At 49.1% G+C, this 20,120-nt stretch overlaps 1 protein-coding gene and 1 long non-coding RNA gene across 7 annotated transcripts in view; one reads left to right on the top strand and one right to left on the bottom strand.

The window, feature by feature from the left end:
• Positions 1 to 4,444, bottom strand: part of KCNS3 (potassium voltage-gated channel modifier subfamily S member 3) — a 41,178-nt gene extending 36,734 nt beyond the window's left edge. Inside the window, exon 1 of one of the 6 annotated variants that reach the window (XM_038560830.1) lies at positions 4,230 to 4,444. The gene's annotated coding sequence lies outside the window, so the exon portion shown is untranslated. Of the gene's footprint in view, positions 1 to 2,261; positions 2,665 to 2,962; positions 3,070 to 3,421; positions 3,484 to 4,005; positions 4,143 to 4,229 lie in introns of those variants that run through there. The other 5 variants (XM_038560833.1, XM_038560834.1, XM_038560831.1 and 2 more) reach the window with 5 other exon arrangements.
• LOC111090508 lies at positions 4,008 to 7,768 on the top strand. Its single transcript, XR_005372148.1, has 5 exons — positions 4,008 to 4,642; positions 5,068 to 5,139; positions 6,088 to 6,180; positions 6,704 to 6,873; positions 7,517 to 7,768. It is a non-coding gene; the product is annotated as an uncharacterized LOC111090508 (long non-coding RNA).
• The last annotated feature ends 12,352 nt before the right edge of the window (positions 7,769 to 20,120 follow it).

Below are 20,120 nucleotides of genomic sequence, written 5' to 3'. Positions count from 1 at the left end.
ATCTGCCTGCCGGTGGTGCCTGCAGTACTGAGCACATGGCACCCACATAATAAATTCTTGTAGGTTGGTTACTTGTTGGCATTTTTGACGGATTTGACTCAGAGTACAAAGTGTTCCATGACCTTCCTGGGTTTCTCATTGATAATAAGCACTTTTTCTGGAAATAGCCATACTGTTTATCTAGACAATAATCTTTATGATCTTTCTCCCTTTTCCCCAATTATATTGGAAAGAAAACATTTTCGGCAAAAGCATAAAGAATACTTTTCCAGTGCAATTTTCAAGGTTCCTTCTAAAGATGAGATAGCGGCCAAAAAGTCACTTGGTAATGGCAAGCCACTTCTACTACTTGCTTTTCAACAAACCCAGCCTGAGTCCTCCTGAGCATAGGGCACAGTGTTGGGGCTGTAAGGGTAAACAAGGTCAGCAGAATCCCACAATGGGTCTGCAGCCAGACTGCCAGGGATAGAATTCTGGCTTCACATAGTCCTACCTGCCTGATTTTGCACAAGTCACCCGGTTTTTCTCTTTTTTCTCATCTAAAATAGGGTAATAATGGCCACACTTACCATGGTGAGCACTGTGTAATGTATGGAATTGTCAAATCACTATGTTGTATATCTGAAACTAATAGAATATTGTATGTCAACTATACTTCAATAAGAATAAATAAATTTTTTAAAAATAAAATAGGGTAGTAATAGATCCCACCTCCAAAGGTTGTCTTCAGGTTGAACTGAGTCAATACAGAGCTTTTAGCATAGTGCCTAGTATAGGGTAACAAAAATATGAACCATGTAAATCCTTGTAGCTGAACAGACTGCGATTCAGAGAAGCAAAGTGACTTAAGTCAAGGAGCCATAAAGAGATTGCAGTGAGGGCTGGAACCCAGCTCCTTGTGGGTATTTCACACAAGTGGCACTCCAGAGAGTCCAGATAAGCTGAAACCTGATAAGCGGGGACAGTAAAGACACCTACTTCTACTATCCCTCCAACTACCCTGCACAGCCACCCTTGCCTGCCAATGGGACCCCAAGTCCGGCCTTGCCCTTTTTGTTCTCCCATGGGACTCAGAATATACCTAGAAGGGTTCCATCTACTGCTAGCTCCGCCAGAAACACTGTGATGAAGGAAAACCTCACTCCCTCATGGGGTGGTTTTGTAGATTAAATGAGATAATGCTTGGAAAAGTGCCGAGCAGAGTAGCTGGCATATGGTATGCAGCCAATAAATGTTGTCTATTAAAAACATTAGTAGTGCCTGCTCTCTAGAAGCTGTACACATTCCAACCCCAAATGCCAGACACAGGGCAGACTGAGAGCTCACTTGGGTAGAAGAGAGGGACACAGAGTCCATGAAGAACTACAGTGAAAGGTGAGATTCACTTAAGACAGAGGAAGTGTCCGGAGTCCCACTCTTCCCTGTCTTTCTTTAAGAAAAAAATAATAATAATGATGATAATAAGGGAAAAGGAAAAATCTTTAGCTGGTGCTTTGCTAGCAAAACCCAGTATCTGAGCATTGGATTTTTAATATTTTAGTATTTCTAAACAGAGCAAAGACGGCTTCCACTCCCTATTTGGTTACATATACTTGCGCAGCAAATGCTTGGCTTTGCCGCATTGATGAATGGGCTTATTCAGGCTGATTTTCCAGGTAAAAAAAAAATGGCTCAGACACAAGACTGAATTAAAACACAACCCACAAATCTCCTTAGAATATTCACGACATGCTGTGGATTCAGAGTTCTAAAGCACTTCCGTATCACCGTCTCCCTATCCCAATACTGACAATCCCTAGTTGTGAAAAGATAAATTTAATATTAGAACAGAAGGAATCTGGTGGAAAAAAGAAAAATGAAAAAGAAGGACAGGACTAGACGGGGAGCAGAAACTGCATTTTGTACTGTGTATTCCCCGGAGCAGAGCCCAGGGCCCAGCCCCAGAGGAACGGGTGGCAAATGCAAACTGCCTGGATCCACGTCCCCACGGAGTTTGCAACCCAGGTGAGGAATGTAACCTAACTATTACACCAAGTTCAACCACAAAATCAACTCCACCCTCGTCCAGCCTGAACTCCGTGGGGCAGGTGCTCAGGAAAATGCTAGCTTCCTGTTTACCTGGGCAGGTATTTGCAAGGAGTCTAAGGGGCGGGGTGGGGGTGGGGGGGGGATGTATACAGTTCTAAGCAAATGGTTATGCAAATCACTTAAACAAATGCATGGAAAAGGGAGGGGAAGGTTTCTGATCTGGCTTTCCTCACCTGCCCCACTCTTCGGAGGGTAGGATGAAGTGAAAGGTCCAAGAGCGGGACGAGCCGCAAGTCCGCTGTGTGTGAAGACCACGCACGACCCCGCTCCACCCGCTCGCGCTCGGGCATCAAACCCGAGCCCCCGGGTTATTCGGGCGGGAGGAGGTGGTTCTTTGCTGTCCTCCACCCCTGCCGCGGGGCCGCCCGAGTTACACCACCGGCTCAGTCTCCCTAGCCGAGAGGTGGGTGACAACCAAGGACGCAAACGGTGCTCCTTTCCCAAAAGAGACGGGGAAAGACAGAGCGCAGGAGGGATGGGGGGGCGACCGAGCCCTGCAATGCGAAAGGCGCCCGGCCCGGCTCGCCGCGGCCCCTGCAGGAAGGTCTGGCTCGCCCGCCAGCCGCTTCACCTCGGGAGGTCCGGCAGGCACCCCGAGGGGCGCGGGGAGGGAAGTCCCCGACCTCCGCCCCCACCCCCGCCTCCACCACCGCGGATGCAGACGCGCGGAGCCGGCGCGGCTGCACGGCGGCCCTGCAAGCCCCGCGCCGCTCCCACCCGAGCGCCCGGCAGTCCGTGGGCAGCGCCGCACCAGCACCGGGCCCGCGTGCGCTCCGCTCTGCGACTGTCGCGGGGCGCCTGGCACCGCTGCAGGGCAAAGGGGAGGGGGGATGACCGGCAAGAAGGCGGAGCAGGCGGCCCGGGAAGCACTTACATTCGCCAGGAAAGCGCCTCCTCTCGAGGAAGAGAAGGAAAGGCTTCGCGGCGCAGGAAACGCCCCAGGGATGCCCCCGGCGGAGTGCCGCCTCTCCCCGCTCGCCCGCTCTCCCGCCTGCAGGCGGCCCTGCACCCCGCCGCTGCCCACCCCACGCGCAACAGCGGGGCCCAGACGCCCCCCCCCGAGGCCTCCCGAGGGGCCCAGCCGCCGTCCCGCCGCCCGCCGCTCGCGCAACAGGCGGATCTGTAGGACTCCAGCGACGGCGGGCTCCGGGCACCCGGAGGACGGGGGGCGCCGCCGGGCAGGCGCCCCGCACAGCGCACAGTCCCCGCGGGCTGTGACCGGGGCCGCGACCGGGGCCGCGGGGCTGCAGGGGCGGCAAGACGCGGCGAAAGTTGCGGGGTCGCACGGAGAAGTCGCCCGAGTGCGCGCGGAGGAGGGGACGCGGGCAGGTACCTGCGGGATCCCGGCGCCGCGGGCTCGCTCCGCTCGGCGACGCCGCCCGCCCGCCCGGCCGCCCGCGCCGCAGGGATCCGGCCTCGCCGCGCGGCCCCGCGCCCGCCACGGCGGCGGCGAGGACAGCCGGTGGCCCGCCCGGGTCCGTCGGCCCGTCCCGCCCGGCGGGAGCGCAGCGCGGGGCAGCGGCGGGCGGGGAGGGGCGGGGAGGGGCGGGGCCGGGCGGGGCGGGCTGCTCGGCCGCCGCCCCATTGGTCCCGCTCCGCCAGCCGCCGCGCCTCGGCCCTCCGCCTGCGCTCCCCGGGCCCGGGGCCAGGCGCCCCGCCGCCGGCGCTGGCAGGTTGCGGGGCCCGCGCCGCGCCTCCGGCGGACGCACCGGAGGACAGACCCCCGCCCCCGCCCCGAGCGCCCCGAGCGCCCCAGTCCCGCAGCCGCGAGCCCCGACCCGCTGCGAGCAGGAGCGCGCCCCCCTGCGCTCCCCCCTGCGGGGCCCCCCGCGCCCCCCTGCGCCCCCCCCTGCGGGGCCCCCCGCGCCCCCCTGCGCGCCCCCCGGGCTGCAGCCCGCGCCGCCGCCGGACACCCACCAGCTCCTCCGCGGTCCCCGGCGGCTCCGAAAAGTCGCGGCCCTAGCGACGCTCTGCACATTTGCCGGGATCCCCCTAGGAAGTACCGAGGCCCCAACTTGTTTTAAAACAAAGTGCGAAGGAGGAACCAGCCGCGCTCCCGCCTGTTACCCGCCAGCCCCGCTGCCCGAAGGCTCGTGCACTGTGCAGCGAGACTGCTTCACGCGCTCCGTTCCTCGACTTACCTACCGAGGCGCACGCAGCGAGCGGAAGGCGACGAGTCGGGTCTCCCTCCCGAGGATGGAAGAGGAGGTCAGAGGGAGATGCCCGCAGCCCGAGGCTGAGGAACGAACCCGGGGCGTCAGCTAGGGCGCCGTGGGGTCCGGAAGGCCTGGCCGGCCCCTCCGCAGTGAGCAGGAACTCAGTGAACCGCCCGGAGCAGAAATGGGACGCTCGGGGACCCACCCCCGCGCTCCCCCTCCCGCCCCCAAACTGCAGATTTTTAAGTTGTGCAGACTTGCAATAATTCCTCAGAGCCAGCTGCTCCAAGCTGTAGGCGCCGGTGTTCCCGCCCCACAGCACGCAATGGGACAACCGCCCCCCACCCAGCGCCTGCTGCCCGCTGGCCTCAGACGAGCACCCAGCAGGACCACACAGAGTTAAGTTCCAGGCCCTGAGCCGGCACGTGGGGGGGGGGGGGGGGGGGACAGGGGCAAAGGATGTACGGGAAAGGTGAAAGACACTTTTGTCTGACCTCATCCAAGGACCCAGTGGTGTCTGGATTTTCTCATTGTTTTTGTTTAATCAAAACCCACGTTAGGAATCAGAGAAAGGGGAGCGGTGTTTTACAATGTCTGGTAGGCTTCTAAAGGGGGTGAAACCACCTTACAGAGAGGTTGAGCTAGAAGAGAGGACAATAGCAAGCAGGAATGGCAGAGGAGAAGCAAAAGCACAGCAGAGTCTTCCCTCAGACACCAGCATTTTCATTTGGCTCATGGAAGGCAAGGTGGGGAGGCAGGTGGCTGGGAAACAGGTGTTTGGGGGCCCTCTGTCCCTAATCCCATTGTTGTTTGGCTCTCCCAGGCCTGTCCCCTCTCTTATGAAAGAGGATCCAAAGCATTTGTCTACACTGCTGTTTGCAAGCCTCTGAAGAAGGTAATTTGCATATACAATAATCATCTTTAGTGTAAGATCTAAGATTATTCTAAAAATATGCTTATATTTTATCAGCACCTGAGAAGAATGCTTCCAAATCTCTCCCAGCAGTTAGCTCTTTAATCATTTCAAATCATTAAGTAACCTGAAAAGTCCAGCATTGTTTACTTGAGAATGAGATATGTTCAGAATCTCCATGCACTGCAGAGCGCATCTGCAGTGCAGAAGAGCCAGGAAGCCAGGGCCTTCTCGCTGGTCTGAATAGCACCTGGGAACTAGAGGGAGGCACCCATGGTGGAGTTCCGAGAGGACCCCCACTTGGCATCTGTGAAAACGGGGCACAGAAAGGACAGGACTTTACTGGGCACATATGGGGGTGTGGTAGAAAAGGGGCTCAGATTTAAGAGACAGAGACTGGGGTTCTCATCACGCTGTACCCAGGGGGAGCCCTGTGAGCAAGTCACTTAGTGGTTCAACATGATGTTTCTTCTTCTTCACCTTCTGGGGTCATCAGGGGGATCATATGAGGCAAATGGAATAATCAACAGGGGAGCATTGTATGGGCCATAAAATGCATGTCTGTTCCCCAGAAATTCACCCCTGACCATTTACCAAGGTTGAGTCAGGCAAGGTGGTAAATGCATTTATACACACACACACACACACACACACACACGGAGTCATGCTCTCACCCCGTGTGTCTAGGGCATCTTCCCCTAATCTCTATCATTGCCACAATGCCTGCTCTGATCCATTTAACTGCCTCCTTCCTCCCACACGCCACCTCCTTTTTTCCTCCCTCCATTAAAATGTCTTTATGCCACATAATATGGCCCATCCCCTTTTCATTAACCATGTGCATAGAAAAACATCTGGACAAGCCAGACATTAACCTATAAGGGGTTAATCATTGGCTGACAATAATACTCCCTCCTCCATGGTTTCCAGAACTCCCTGGGTCAGTGGAAACATCTCAAGCAAATGCGGGCCTCGGTGCATATGTCTTCCAGGCTTCTATAATTCTTGCTTTGGACACTCTTGGTAGGTTCCCCCTCTCTTACCCACTTACCCACAGGTCCATGTCGTCCCCCCCCCCTCCCACCCTAAACCTGTCTCTGACCCTTCATTCTCTCTAAACTCCAAATGACAGAAATCCAGTAAGGTATCAATTTGCTTTTTAAATGGAAAAAGGTGAAAATGAAGGTGTTCTTATCTCTGACAAGGAGATGGTGAGTGAGGGAGTATTAGTAACAGGGGTGAACATTTGTTCCACTGGTTCCTTTTGTTGGCATCTCTTTAAACAGCAGCCTGAATGTCACAGGAGTACTTGAAGCATTTGCAATTCCCCACAGTGCCAGCCTTTTTCCTGTCTCCCTGCACTCACCGTGATCTCCCTCTGCTTGGAATATCCTTCCCAACTGGAAGCCTTTGTTTGCTCACCCAACTCCCTTTCTCTTAGGACACCATGCAGTTGCTGGTCACTACCCTCTGGAAAGCCCCCTCGCCTATCCAGGAGTCTGTACCTCCCCTTCACACTCCCTCATGCTTTCTGCTTCTCACTTAGGTAACACCTACCATATTGGATTTTCATTGTTTATTTTCAACTTGGCGCTGAACTCCTTGAAGGCTGAATTTCTAGACCCTTTAATAGGGTCTACGTGTTTATGAGGTGAATTACTGAAGACTCTACATGTGCTTCTGATAGAAATTGATATACTTTATTTCTTCCATCAGGTAAAGAGAAAACATATCAACCATCACATCAATCTCTGCTTGGATGCCAGGCAGGTCGAGATTAAATCTAGTTATTTAGCTAGAATGCTTTTATCACAGACTACTGCTCCAATGATCTCTCTTCTTTGACAAAACTATTTGTATGCTTATTTAGAATGCCCTGTTATATTATTTTTATATTGAAAGTCCCTTAGGGGCGCCTGAGTGGCTCATTCAGCTAAGCCTCCAACTCTTGATTTTGGCTCAGGTCATAATCTTGGGGTTATGAGATCAAGGCCCTGGTCAAGCCTTGCGCTCAAGTGCAGAGTCTGCTTGAGATTCTCTCTCTCCCTCTCCCTCTGCCCCTCCTCCAGCTTGCATTATCTCTCTCTCTAAAATAAATAAATAAATAAACAAACAAGTAAATAAATTCTTTAAAAAAAGTACCTTAAATATTTGTGGTCTTCAAGTCCATAGACTTGAATTCTAAGCTATCTCTGCCTCTGATCAACTCAGTGATATCTCCTCTCTGGCTCTCTAGACTTGACAAGATGATCCCCAAGGTGTTTGCCAGTTCTAAAAGCCTTACAGTTCACAGATAAAAGGACATTATTTATAAATTATTAAATTTAAAAAAACCTTCTGTAACAGAATATGGCTTAAGTCTCCAGGCACAAAGGAATCCTCTCTTCAGGTCGTTGGAGATGTCCTCCAAGGATCCTTGAGCATTTCCCAATTTGGGTTCCATGGAACACCTGTGTCAGGTCAGAAGACTTTGGACAGGGCAGCCCCCCGATGGCCCAGCGGTTTGGCACCACCTTCAGCCTGGGGTGTGATTCTGGAGACCGGGGATCGAGTCCCACATCAGGCTCCCTGCATGGAGCCTGCTTCTCCCTCTGCCTGGGTCTCTGCCTCTCTGTCTCTCTCTGTCTGTCATGAATAAATAAAATAATAAAATCTTTAAAAAAAGACTTTGGACAAGCACATACTATATTCCACCAATGCCTGGCCCATGCTTCAGCATAGTTAGGGCTCTGTCTGAGAGGTCAAGCCATGAAAATACTCCAAGGAATGGACTTCCAGAGTGCTCACAATTGGACTGAAACTTACCTCTTCAGTCAATTTTGGGCTCTTCACACTTTTCTCCCTGCCTCACTCACTCCACACATCCTCCCCGACCCTGACACACACATTGCCCACTCTTGCATTCCAGCCTGACACAATAGATCCATCTTTCCGTTGTGTTCATGTATATTCTCTGAGCCTTGGCCTTGTCCACAGCCTGTTCCTATATGTCCCCTTCCCTACCTGGCAAATGCCAACTTCACCTGCAATATCATTATCACCCATTCTTTTAGTTTTCCTTGAGCCACGAATAGTTTTTAGTAAATCCTTCTACTGTGTCCCCTCATACTTCGTACAAGCCTCTAGTTATAGTTATACTCTTACAATACGGGCACCTGTTTAGATTGGATCTTCTCTATTAAGTTGCAGGCTCCTTGAAGGCAGACATTATGTGGTTTTGCTCATCTCAATATCTTCAGAGCCTGGTGCATTACAGATGTTCAGTGACTACTTCAAGAATAAAGAAGTAGATGATGGATGGATGGATGGATGGATGGATGGATGGATGGATGGATGGATGAATGGATGGATGGGTCATTGAGTGGATGGGTGGATGGATAGATGGATGAACTAAGACCTTAGTTCAGGCTTCAGGGAGAGTACAGGAAAACAACTCAGAGGCACCAAAGACCAGATGGGTCAACCTCCTGTTTTTTCCTTCTCTTGGAGAGTTCTGCGCCTATTTTAATAAACCTCCATTCCTGTGATGGAACTTGGGGTCTAGCTTTCATTACCAACTAGACAAGTGAAAAGTTTCTCCATGGCAGAAACCGTTAGACACAATCCCATGATCTTTTCTGATTCTTCAGTAAAAATATCCCCAATGGTTACCTGAATCATAAGGTGACCAACTCTTCCAGGTTTTCCTAAGATTGTCCCACTTTTAAAAAACTGAAAGTCCAGTGTCCCAGGAACTTCCTCAGTCCAGACAAACCAGGACTCTGGTCATCCAATTAGATACACTGAGGCCCAGGATAAAGCCTACATGTCCAAGCCTCCCATGCCAACAGGGGAGAGCACATGACTGAGTTCTTTCAAATGGGGTGGCAGTGGAAGAGGCCTATTCAGTCTCTGGGACAGAAGGAATTTTCTATTAAAATTTCTTTTGAAAAAAAATCACAACTTCTTACTGCAGTGGTAATAAGGAGGAGATTGTATTGTATCAAGTTACAATGGTGAGAAGAAACCAAAAGATCTGTCTGGAGGAGCAAGACAGAAAGTCAACACCCTACTGTCTGCTGGGAGATCACTCTCTCAAATGCACCCCACTCTTCATCCTTATTTTTTTTCACTCTTCATCTTTAAATGCAGCTGCAAACACCCATGAGTTTTGGGTAGCTGCACTGACTTCATGTCTCTTGCCTTTTTCTTTTTTTCCCCTTGGTTGCAAAGAATTAAATCACTCACCATCCCTCGGGTATGGCATATTGTCAGCAGCAGTATGCACAAAGCCTCTTCCTGTTTTTATTATTTATTCCTTTATTCCCCCTTCCACACTGGCATTCCCAGCCCACCCTCCGTAGGCAGCCGTTCTAATGAGTTTATTGATAACCTTCTGTTTCCCTGTGTCCTTGTAGAGGGTTGTTTTGAGTGCATGCACTTTTAATTTATGCAAATGGAAATTTGTCCTTTATCTTCATCTTCTTGAGTGTTTCACTCCACTCGAGTAGTTTTGACCCCCATCCCTGTTTGTTGCTTTGTGTGCATCTGGTCTGCTCCTCTTTTTTTTTTTTTATTTTGCACACCATCTCCTCCCCAGTGGCGGGTGCTCAGAATGCCCTACATTCTCCACCACTACCACAGTACTTGAACAGGACATCTTGCACGTGCCCAACTTAGGGACCTGGGAAGAATTTGAGAGGGTCATACGTACCCAACAGCAGCATTGCTGGTCATAATGTATAGGCAAAGCTGAGAGAAATATTTAGATACTTATATGCCACTTGATAAATAGTCCTGCCCTGCCCCAAAGCTCCCTGAGCATCCTTCCTGTTGTCTCAGCCTATGTCCAGGATCGCCCAGAACTTCCCACCATCCTACAGCCGAAGGGCCAATGCCTGGCCCAGCTACAGCTGACAGTCTTTCCAGCAGTTGTTAAATGTTTTAACTATTGCCCCTGGATATGCACACACCTGACTCGATGGTCCCAGTCCTTATTTCTTCCTAGAGCAACAACAACAAAAACAAACTTACCCGAAGGACTCAGTCCAATCTCTTGGACTTCTCAGGACTTGGAATTCTCAGAGCCGCAGAATCCCTGCTGATGTTTCCATCTGCATTACTGGGGTTGCGTCCTACCCAATGCTGTGCAGAGACGTGGGAGCCAGCAGCCTGTGACCGCTCTCCTGATATCAGGGCCAGCACCCAAGGCAGCTGTGCCAGCAAGTGAAGCACCTCTAGACTCAACCTCCTGGGTTTGACCTTGGCTCTGTTCCTCTCTAGCTGTGTGACTTGGAGCATTTCCTCTCTCCCTGACCCTCAGCCTCTTCATTGGCTAGATGCTCCCTGACAGGGTGGGAGTAAAGTTCAAATAAGATAATGACGATACAGAACAATATAGAGGAAGGAAAGAAAAAGCCTCTTGGTATCCAACTCAGCATAAAATTATCTGTGTCGCCTTAGCCCTCACTGTGTCTCTGTGTCTCCCATGTAAAATGGGGATCATTATCCCATATTGTATCCCTCGATTATTGTGAGATCCCATGTGCTGCCTTGACACTTTTGAGGTTCACAGGACTCCTGGAGGCTTAGCCAGGAGTTCTCCTGCTCTGGTCAGATGTGCCCCCCCAACATGGGGAAAGTCTCCCCTTCTGGCTATTGATTGGACCAGCTGCACCTCACCTGGTCCTCAACCTAATGGGTTTTGCCTCCGGGCCAGCCTGTGGAATTATTCAAACAAGCCAATCACATTCTCCTGCAGGAACCAAGAGTCACCCCCATCTTCTCATCACTACAAGGCCTGCCTCCTTGGAGCCTCTGCTGGTTCTCTCTGCTCCCAAGCATTCCCAAGTGGCCTTGTGCAGTGTGTGGCATCCCCCTCCCCCTGGCTATGAGTACACGGGACTAATAAACTGCTATTGGTCTCATCTGTCCTGGGTCGGAGGTCATGTGTTCAAGACTCATCCTATTTATGGGAAGAATCCTCCTTCACCAACCAGGTGACTAGGAGGTTATCAGAACAGGTACCTCTCTCAAAGAGTTGTGAATCTGGGGCCTTCACCACTTCATGGAGCTATCATATAAATGAACGCTATATGTTGCCAATCACTGCAATTCTTTTACGTGAGAGAAAAAAAAAATATTTGTGTGTAGGTGTGTGTATGTATTCAAGTGATCTTAATCTCAGCTGTTATGAAAAATGCTTAGTATTAAAAAATATTACATACTATTTTATTTAGCTCCTAAAGGCACCAGGAGGTTTTTTAAAAATTGAGATGCTTCAAGGATTTTTTATTTTTATTTTTTTAGCTTCTGAAATGTCAGGTTCCGTGGTGGTGCAGCAATGCATTACAGGTATTTTTTGTAACTACCTTTAGGACATCCAAATCCATGTTCAGGCTCAGGTCATTCTGTGGCTGAAAAGTATGGAAAATTCTATCTTCTTCTGAACTAACAGATACATTTCTAGGAGAGCAAATCTGTTGTACAAGATGAAGGCCCACATGCATCCCTATTTACACATGAATACGCTACAATGCACACACCTGCATGGGTGTGCATACACCGTCAGGAAGCTACAGATGTTTCATCCACACACACAGACGCACACGGGTACCCCCTCGCATCCACACCCAGCGGCACTTGCCAGCAGTTCCCTGAGATGTGAAAGCCCCAGATTTCTCCTTCATCAGAGCACTAAGCTATTATGAGTTATAATTTTATTTTTTTATTTTTTTAAAGATTTTATTTATTTATTCATGAGAGAGAGAGAGAGAGAGAGAGGCACAAAGACACCAGTAGAGGGAGAAGCAGGCTCCATGCAGGGAGCCTGACATGGGACTTGATCCTGGATCTCCAGGATCTGGCCCTGGGCTGAAGGCAGCACTAAACCGCTGAGCCACCCAGGCTGCCCTCATTTTAAAGATGATAATACCATCATTTTCAATGTATACTAGGTTGGATGTAGGATGCTGAGTCATAAAGAGCAAGGGCAAGACAGCTTGATCATTAGCCATGGAGGTACACTCAGGGAGATTCAGGAAGAAGGGGATCCCCTCCCACATGCTGATTCAGGGTCAGAAGAAGGGTAAATTAAGGGTGGATTAAGCTCCTACCCTAGCCTCTGTACTCTTCTCGCGGCTGCTCCTCTCGACCAGTTTATCAATTGACTCAATCCCTGCTTGTATATCTTGATGTCTCTTAGATCTCAACTTCTACCTCTAATCCCAGTCCTCTGAGAGGCTGCTCAGAGCAGCATATTGTGTTAAGGACTTTGGAAAATGCAAAGATAAAGAAACAATCTCTGCTCTCAAGAAATGAGCATTCTATGACTTAATTAACTGAGAGATAAATTTTAAAAGCCAGCTCTGAAAATGTACAGATAATTACAGGAGTTGACACAAATCTCAATAACACTTACTACCTGTAGAACCTTGGGAATGAGAACTTCCACCCTCAGAAACTTGTGAGATGTTTATTTAGGGAATCTCTTCTGGTGCTAGCAAATCTTTCTTAGTCAACTTCAATTTGTTTCAACATTCTCTATAGAATCCCATTCAAGTCTCCATCTTAAGCCCTGGAATGTCTCCATTCCAACACAATCCTCGGGTCTCATCCTTAGCATGTAACCTGACCACCTGCTTACCGAGACAATAGAGGTTACAGGAACTATGGTCCCTTACCTTCCATCTTGTCCACCTCAAAGTCTCTGAGGCTTATACATTTTCTCTTTTTATACATTTTCTTGCTTTGAGGAAAGATGCTTATACTCATGTACTTTGGAGAGCCAATATAATGGTCACCAAGAGAACAAGAGAAGCAAGACCATAGAGAAAGAGAGGGATTTTTTAAAAAGATTTTATTTATTTATTTGAGAAAGAACACAAATGAGGGAAGGGGCAGAGGGAGAGAGAGAAGCAGGCACCCCACTGAGCAGGGAGCCCAATGTGGGGCTTGATCCAAGGATCCCAGGATCATGACCTGAGCTGAAGGCAGGCACTTGATCGATTGAGCCACCCAGGTGTCCCAAGAAAGAGAATTTTATAAATGATCACCAAGGAATAGATTACAATCTTAGAATACATGTCATTAAAAAAAAAAAAGAAAAAGAATACATGTCATTGCATAGTGGAAATATGTAGGTTTCAGAGCTGTATCAAGGCTCTACCACTTACCACCTGTTTGGGTTTGAGCATGTGACTCAACTTTCATGTATGAATTCCTTCAACCAACATTTGAAGATCTACTGAGTGTCAAGGGTACTAACTGCAGCTACAATTCAGCTATTATAAAATGGAGGTAATAATGCTACGAACCTGAAAGCTTGTCTTGAGGCTTTGGTCCCCCATCAAGCACAGGAAGAAATGATAAGTGTGAATTATCTTCCTTCCTGGCTTGTAGCACCCCTGCTCCTATTCTGTATATAAAGAGGAATTCCTCATAAACAAAATAAATTTCTAGTTGGCTAATGAGAAGCATCAATATAAATCCCACATATACTTCGAAGTATACCTTTCTGTTCTCACAATAAAGTTCTAGGTTGTAAGCAGCTAGTTGAACAACATTCTCATTCGACATAAATCATCCCAGGATTGAGGCTGCAAGTCCTGCCAGATGATGACAGGAAGGACCCCTTAGGCCAGGGGGCTGGCAGCACAGCTTCCAAATATGCTCTCTTTGATGATCAGAAATGCAGTATTGTCATTCATTCATTCCCTGGCAACAAAGGTTTTCCAAACATTATTTCCACTCCAGGATCAGTGCAAAAAACTGGGATGGTTGAATGTGAATTTCAGGAATTCAGATTTACAGTTGCACATTTTTAAATATTCTCTATTTCTCTATCTCTGACAGCTCTTGAGAATCCATTTCTGTGTGGCAGCAGAAAATACCTTTGGCAGTTCCAGGTAAATCTGGTGATTCCTAGAGTTAAATTGTGTAACATCAGCCTTCCCTTATTTTCTGGAACACCTGTGATCTGTGGAGGCCTGTGTGCATCACCTCAGAAGTGAGGGTAAGTGAAGGAATGCACCTCAATGGCCTCTGCTGGACTGGACTGCCCAATGCCTGACCCCCATCCTATCTGGTCATGCATTACTGGTTTCTATGTTTCCACTGGGCTTGTTGACTTTACTGTTCTCATGGTCCTGACCTTCATGCTTTGGGTCCATCACTCCACCTTCAGCACAGCTGCAGCCTCTCTGCAGGGTGTGAAACTCCCAGCCCCATTTCCTACACCGCATGGAGTGTGTGACACCCTGCAAGATACACGTAGGCCCGCGTTCCCCAACAGCTTACTCAGCTGCCACTACCCTGTCTCAAACACCACGCTGGGAGCAGATCTCTCCATATGGCTTCAAATATGGACACTGGTATCCTTTGCCTGGGATTCTTCCAAATTGACCTGGACTTTCCCTCTCCCTCCCCTTCTTTGGGCCTCTACCAGCTCTCTCAGATCTAAGGTCCATAGGTCTTCCCACCATCTCTCACCTGGCTCCAACAACTCTAGGAAAACTGGCTTTTCATGTATTTCCTTTCCCATTTACTGTTTGTTCTACAACCTTGGCTCTTGAGCTTCTATAATGAATTCGTTTCTCTCGAAGTTGTTGATATGAGTGTCAAGAGCCTATTTTGCAAGTCAAAAATGAAACCCTGACATTTCTTCCTCTTTGCATTCCTATAATCCTAATCCTGGCCTCTAACTAAAAGAGGAGAAGATTGTATATAAAATCTATGGGAAGGGGAAGCACTCTGATTAATATTTTAAAACATCATCTCACCACATATTAACCACACATGGTCCCTGCCATTGAAAGGCTCATAGTCAATGGGAAATTTTCATCAAACAGCAAACAGGCCCATTGACCATATCTAATATAAACTCCAAAGACTGGCTGTAATTATCAAACACTGGTTTGTAAACTAACCCGTGGATTTAGCTCTGTCCCTATCCTAACATTTGTGGGGCTATGACAGGAGCACAGGTAGAGGTCCCCAGACCCTTATCAGATACTCTTGCCTTCCCATTCTGGTTCCTTCCAACAGCATAAGGGAGCCTCACACTTATCCTAATGAACACATCAGCCCACTCATCCAAGATGTCTGTAAGGCCTGGTTTTAAGCCTGCCGTACCAAAAGTTTTTTGTTTTCTCTGGTGCATTATCATCGGAGACCATGTTTAGGTTAATGGCATGAAGTGGTGGTTCTTTGGACCATAAAATAGTGTAAATACAAATCCCAACCCTAATTGTGAACGTAGAAAAAAAATTATTCCACCCAGAATCCAAATTGAAACAGACAAGCTTTCTTGTCAGCTCTATTTATCAAAGGGTGGACTTTTTCTTTTTCTATTCTAACCCTTTCCTTAGTACTTAGTCTGCTGTGCATCCAGGCTCTATGGAAGGGTAGTAGTTACTTTCTATATTCATTGGATTTCTGAGGTTAGAGCAAAAGATGGGTGGGGGCAGGTCTCAGAAAATGCCAGGGTGATAATCCTTCCTCAAGGAATGGGAAAAATATAACTGCATAGGAATAGAGGAGACTTCTGCTTGGCCAATCAGCCATCTCCCAAGAAGGCAATGCAAACATGGGGCAAGTGGTGAAGTTGGTTTCAGATAGTAGTGGTGGTGGCTGTGGAAGCAGCCATCCAGAATGGCCTTGATTCTTGCTCATCCCCAAGTACGATCCTCTGGATTCTCATGAACTCTGTGAGCTCCCAGGACATTACTCTTTGATTAAATGTATCAGTCATATTTCAGTTACTAGCAGCCAGGAGTTCAATCATATCCACCACCAGAAAGGCCTGGTTCCCCACCCCCCATCATTCTGCATCTTGGAATCTTCTCAATGAGTAATTTGCCAATCAACGTTCTTCTCTATCTTGGGCAGGTCTGAGTGACATAACTGTGACTGCTATATGCCCAGTCTCCTGCCTGGGTGATATCCCCAGGCTCTCAGCCATGGCTCCTTCTTCAACAGATCAGTCTGTTTGCCATTGCAGATGACCCATGGTCTTCCACTGGAAGTGATGCCAATGGTCTGAGGGTGGGACTGGCAGTACAGGAATCCTAAGACTCTGCACCCATACCAGGCTGGAGCCTAAGGCTGCCCCACAGCACCCAACTTAGCCATGCTATGGATCAAACAACCTATATTATTACTAAAAGCTCCACATAGTGATCAAGGCATTGGACTTTGCCTTTAGATGAGCTCTGCAATTTTCACAAATACCACAAAGGCTTTTCCTCATCTTCTCCTCATTGAACACCACCTGAAAGCCTTTGAAGTAGGTATCATTGTATAATTTGAAAGGCTCATCAAAGTCACCAAAACTTAATGTAGAATCCTTGTCTGGCCATTCCATCAGAGTTCAGAAGGTTGAATTCCTTCAGGAGAGAGGAGAGCTCTTTAGCAATATAGCAGAGTTGGTAGGAGGACATGAGTGGCTTGGAATCACTGGTGGTCACATTGGGACCTTGGATAGGTTCCAGGGCAGTGGTATCGGATGCTACCCATTCCCTACGAGTTTGCTTGCTTAAGTTGGGGGTAGGGGTGGGCAGGGGCCATGTAGGGAATGCACTGGTAGGAGATACATTGCTAAATTTAGCAAAAACCTAAAAAGGTATATAGATACACACAGGTATGTGTGTGTGTGTGTGTGTGTGTGTGTGTGTGGTAGCCTTGGGCTGAATGTTCATGACCTCCCAAAATTCATTGCCTCCACAATGATGGTATTTGGAGATGAGGCTGTTGGGAGGTAATGAGGTTTTGGTTGGATCCTGAGAGTGGAGCACTCATGATGGGATTAGTGTCTTTATAAGTGTCACACTCGGGGATGAGCTCTCTCTGTCTCTCCAAAACACACACCAATGAAAGGCTACATAAGCACAGAGAAAGAAGGTGGCTTTACAGAGGCCAGGGGAAGGGTTCTCACCAGGATCCAAATCTACTGGACCTGAACCTTGGACTTTCCAGCCTCCAGAACTGTGGAAATAAATATCTGTTATTTATGCCACCCAGTCAACTTTCTCTAAAATACCCATGTTGAATAACGTGCATTGGTAAAACTCTCTGCATATATCAGAAATTTATTTCTCACAATTCTGGAGACTGGCAAGTCTAAGACTAAGGTGTCAGCGGATTTGATGTCTGGTGAGAGCTGGCTTCCTGGTTCACAGACGGCTCTCTTCTTGCTGTGTCCTCATGTGAAGGAAGCCAGGTAGTTAGTGTTAGAACCCAAGTGACTTATGGGACACCTAGTCGGTGTCCACTGAGAACTGGAGACTTGCTTGCAGTGGAAAACCCACACATTTGGTATCAGAACTGGTATGAGACTGAAAACTTATTCCTACAAAGAGTTCAGAGAGCAGAAACAGTAACTAAAGTATGTGCTTCCCTGTGATTTGTTGTGTCAGGGGTTCATGGTTTCTCTGAGCATCAGGCAGACACTAGAGAATGTAGCTCAGCTTGGGCCCCCTTGCAGGTGCGCCCCATGATGGGGGGGAAGCTGCCCACCTAGCCCAGGGGGACCACCAGCAAGAGGCCCTAGACTGGGCACTGGTGGCCGGAGCTGAAGAAGAGTGGAACAGTCAGGTCTTCCATGTGCAGGGACTGAGCAGTGGGGATCCTGGAGGCCCCTAAAGCCCACAGAGGATATCAGAACCTACTGATGGCAGCCAGAGTGGCAGAGGCAGCCAGCAGAAGGAACACTATCTGCCCCCACCCCACCCCCACCCTCAGGTAGTCTAGTTCTTTATCCTTCATCCAGGGATGTGCTCACTGCAACTCACTCCACCTCACACTGGGTCATACCAGTTCACCTCAGCTTGAGAGAGTTTACACACCTCTTCCCAATGCCATGTCCAGCAACATCACACCAGCAACTTGAAAGCAGCCATGGTGGGCCATTTACCACACAGAAATAGGCAGATGCTACAAATTGGGGAATCTTTTCTGGAGAGCTGGTCATTCAACATTTACCAGCACACCACTGCCCCCTTTCTACCTCCCTGCCCCCAACATTCTGCTGGATTGAAGACTAGAGGAGGCAGGAGAAGCAGAAGGAGGTGAAGGGGAGGAGGAGGAGGTAAAAGAGAACATGCTCTCTCCCCGCTCCAAGGCTGTTGAGCGTGACAGTGACCTCAAACGGCCAAGGAGAACAGCTCTGAATCTCACATGAGCCTGGCATCATGAACTGGGCGGGGCTAACCTTAATAAAAGAAAATCAGCAGAGTCCATGAACTCTGCCCAGGACAAGGGACCTGGGACACTCTCTACTCCCAGGTGTGTAAGACTCAAGAGGGATGACATGTTTCCCAGCCCTTTCCACCCCCCTTACTCTTCTAGGACCAACTCTAGCAGAGAGGAGAGAAGGAGGGGGGAAAACAATCATTGTGTGTGTGTGTGTGTGTGTGTGTGTGTGTGTGTGTGTGAGATTTGGGATCCTTTCTTTATTTTTAATGAATTGGCCACTGCTGTGCTCCTGTGAGTGGTCATGGCTCCTTTGGTTCCCACCAACTGGCCAGCAATGCTCTTATGTGCCAAATGTCCGATGTGGATGGAGAGGAGAGGTGTGCACACCTCAGAGGACCTGACAGGGTCCTTCCACACATGCCACTAACATGGGAGACTCCAGCCTAGATGGCTGCCTCTTCCTTCCCTACCCACTCTTCCCCCAGCCACTTCCACTCACGCTTGAAGACCCTCCCCATAGATGGCCATCACAGAGGGCAAACCTGCAAGCCCCAGGGCCCTCCATGGTATCCAGCAGGCCATGGAAAACTCATCCTTCTCATCACACCAAAGGGAGGCAGTAGACCCCCTCCCCACCCAGGGCTCTTCCTGCTTGCTCAGGACAGCTCAGCGCAGGACTGCGACATCCCTGCCCAGGCAGGTGGCCAGTCTCACCTTTATGCCATGTCCTTCCTGAACCTCCTGGAACTTCCCACTTCCGAGCTTGTGGTGGGCACTTACCTCTGCTGGGGCACTTGGTCCTTCCACTCTGGGTCCCAGAGGTACATAAGGGCCAAGGGGAAAGCAGGAGGGAGGCCTGGGCTCCTGACCCCAGCCACACACCCTCAGACCTGAGACTATCTTGCTCAATCCCAGTCTCATTCTAGTATGTCGCCTTCCCTGGATAGGGCCAACTATTGTATAAAGGGGGGCTTAGGGCATGTTTTATTTCAGGGGGGCCTTCCAGCAACTAAGCCAGTCCACAGCTCACGGGGCTCTCATCCTCACCTGTGATTCTGCGGCGCCTCCAGAAAATCATTCGAGAGGCCCGGGCGCCCCCCTGTGACCTGCATTGGCCATTGCACCCGCACAAGATTGCTGCCTCCGGACAATTCTCGAAGCACTCAGGCCCTCCCTATGCACAGAAATGGTCACATTACCGTCTGACTTCCGGGAGGCTTCCCATTAGCACAGAAGGCATGCGGATGTATATGCCTCTTTTTTCATTTAACCTCCCAAGACAATTTAATTTTGCTACTCTTGGGCATTTTTTAATGTAAAAAAATTATTGCACAAAACTGTGAAGGAATTGTGAAATATTGAGAAATAATCACTTACATGACACTCCATAATTCTCTCACCGTCTGTCTGTGTGTCTGTCATGCACGCACGTACACACCTACACATTCAGAGAATCTTTATTCTTCCAGGTAGGAGTTGAGGATGGAAAGAGAGAAGGGAACTTCTTGCATGTTTTCCTGAGTGTGTGTCCATCATTTCCAAAGGTGCTTTTTACCTGAGAACCTTGTGGTGCAGGATCTTCCTACTTTACTGATAAGGAACCTCAGTTCAGAAGAGTTAAGTGACTTTCCCAAGGTCACACAGCAGGGGACGTCAAGACCAGGAATCAAGCATACCCCTTCTATGACCCCAAAGCCTTGTTCTGTCTGAGATCCTGGACCTGTCCAACTAGAGCTTTCTGCTACCCCTGTGCAGGGTGTGTGTGTTGGGGGGGGGGGGTGTCTTTGAACAAC

This window comes from Canis lupus, chromosome 17, assembly GCF_011100685.1.
Source record: "Canis lupus familiaris isolate Mischka breed German Shepherd chromosome 17, alternate assembly UU_Cfam_GSD_1.0, whole genome shotgun sequence".
Taxonomy (NCBI): Eukaryota; Metazoa; Chordata; class Mammalia; order Carnivora; family Canidae; genus Canis; species Canis lupus.
The sequence above is the reverse complement of the archived record's forward strand: the minus strand, read 5'-3'. Positions and strand labels throughout refer to the sequence as shown.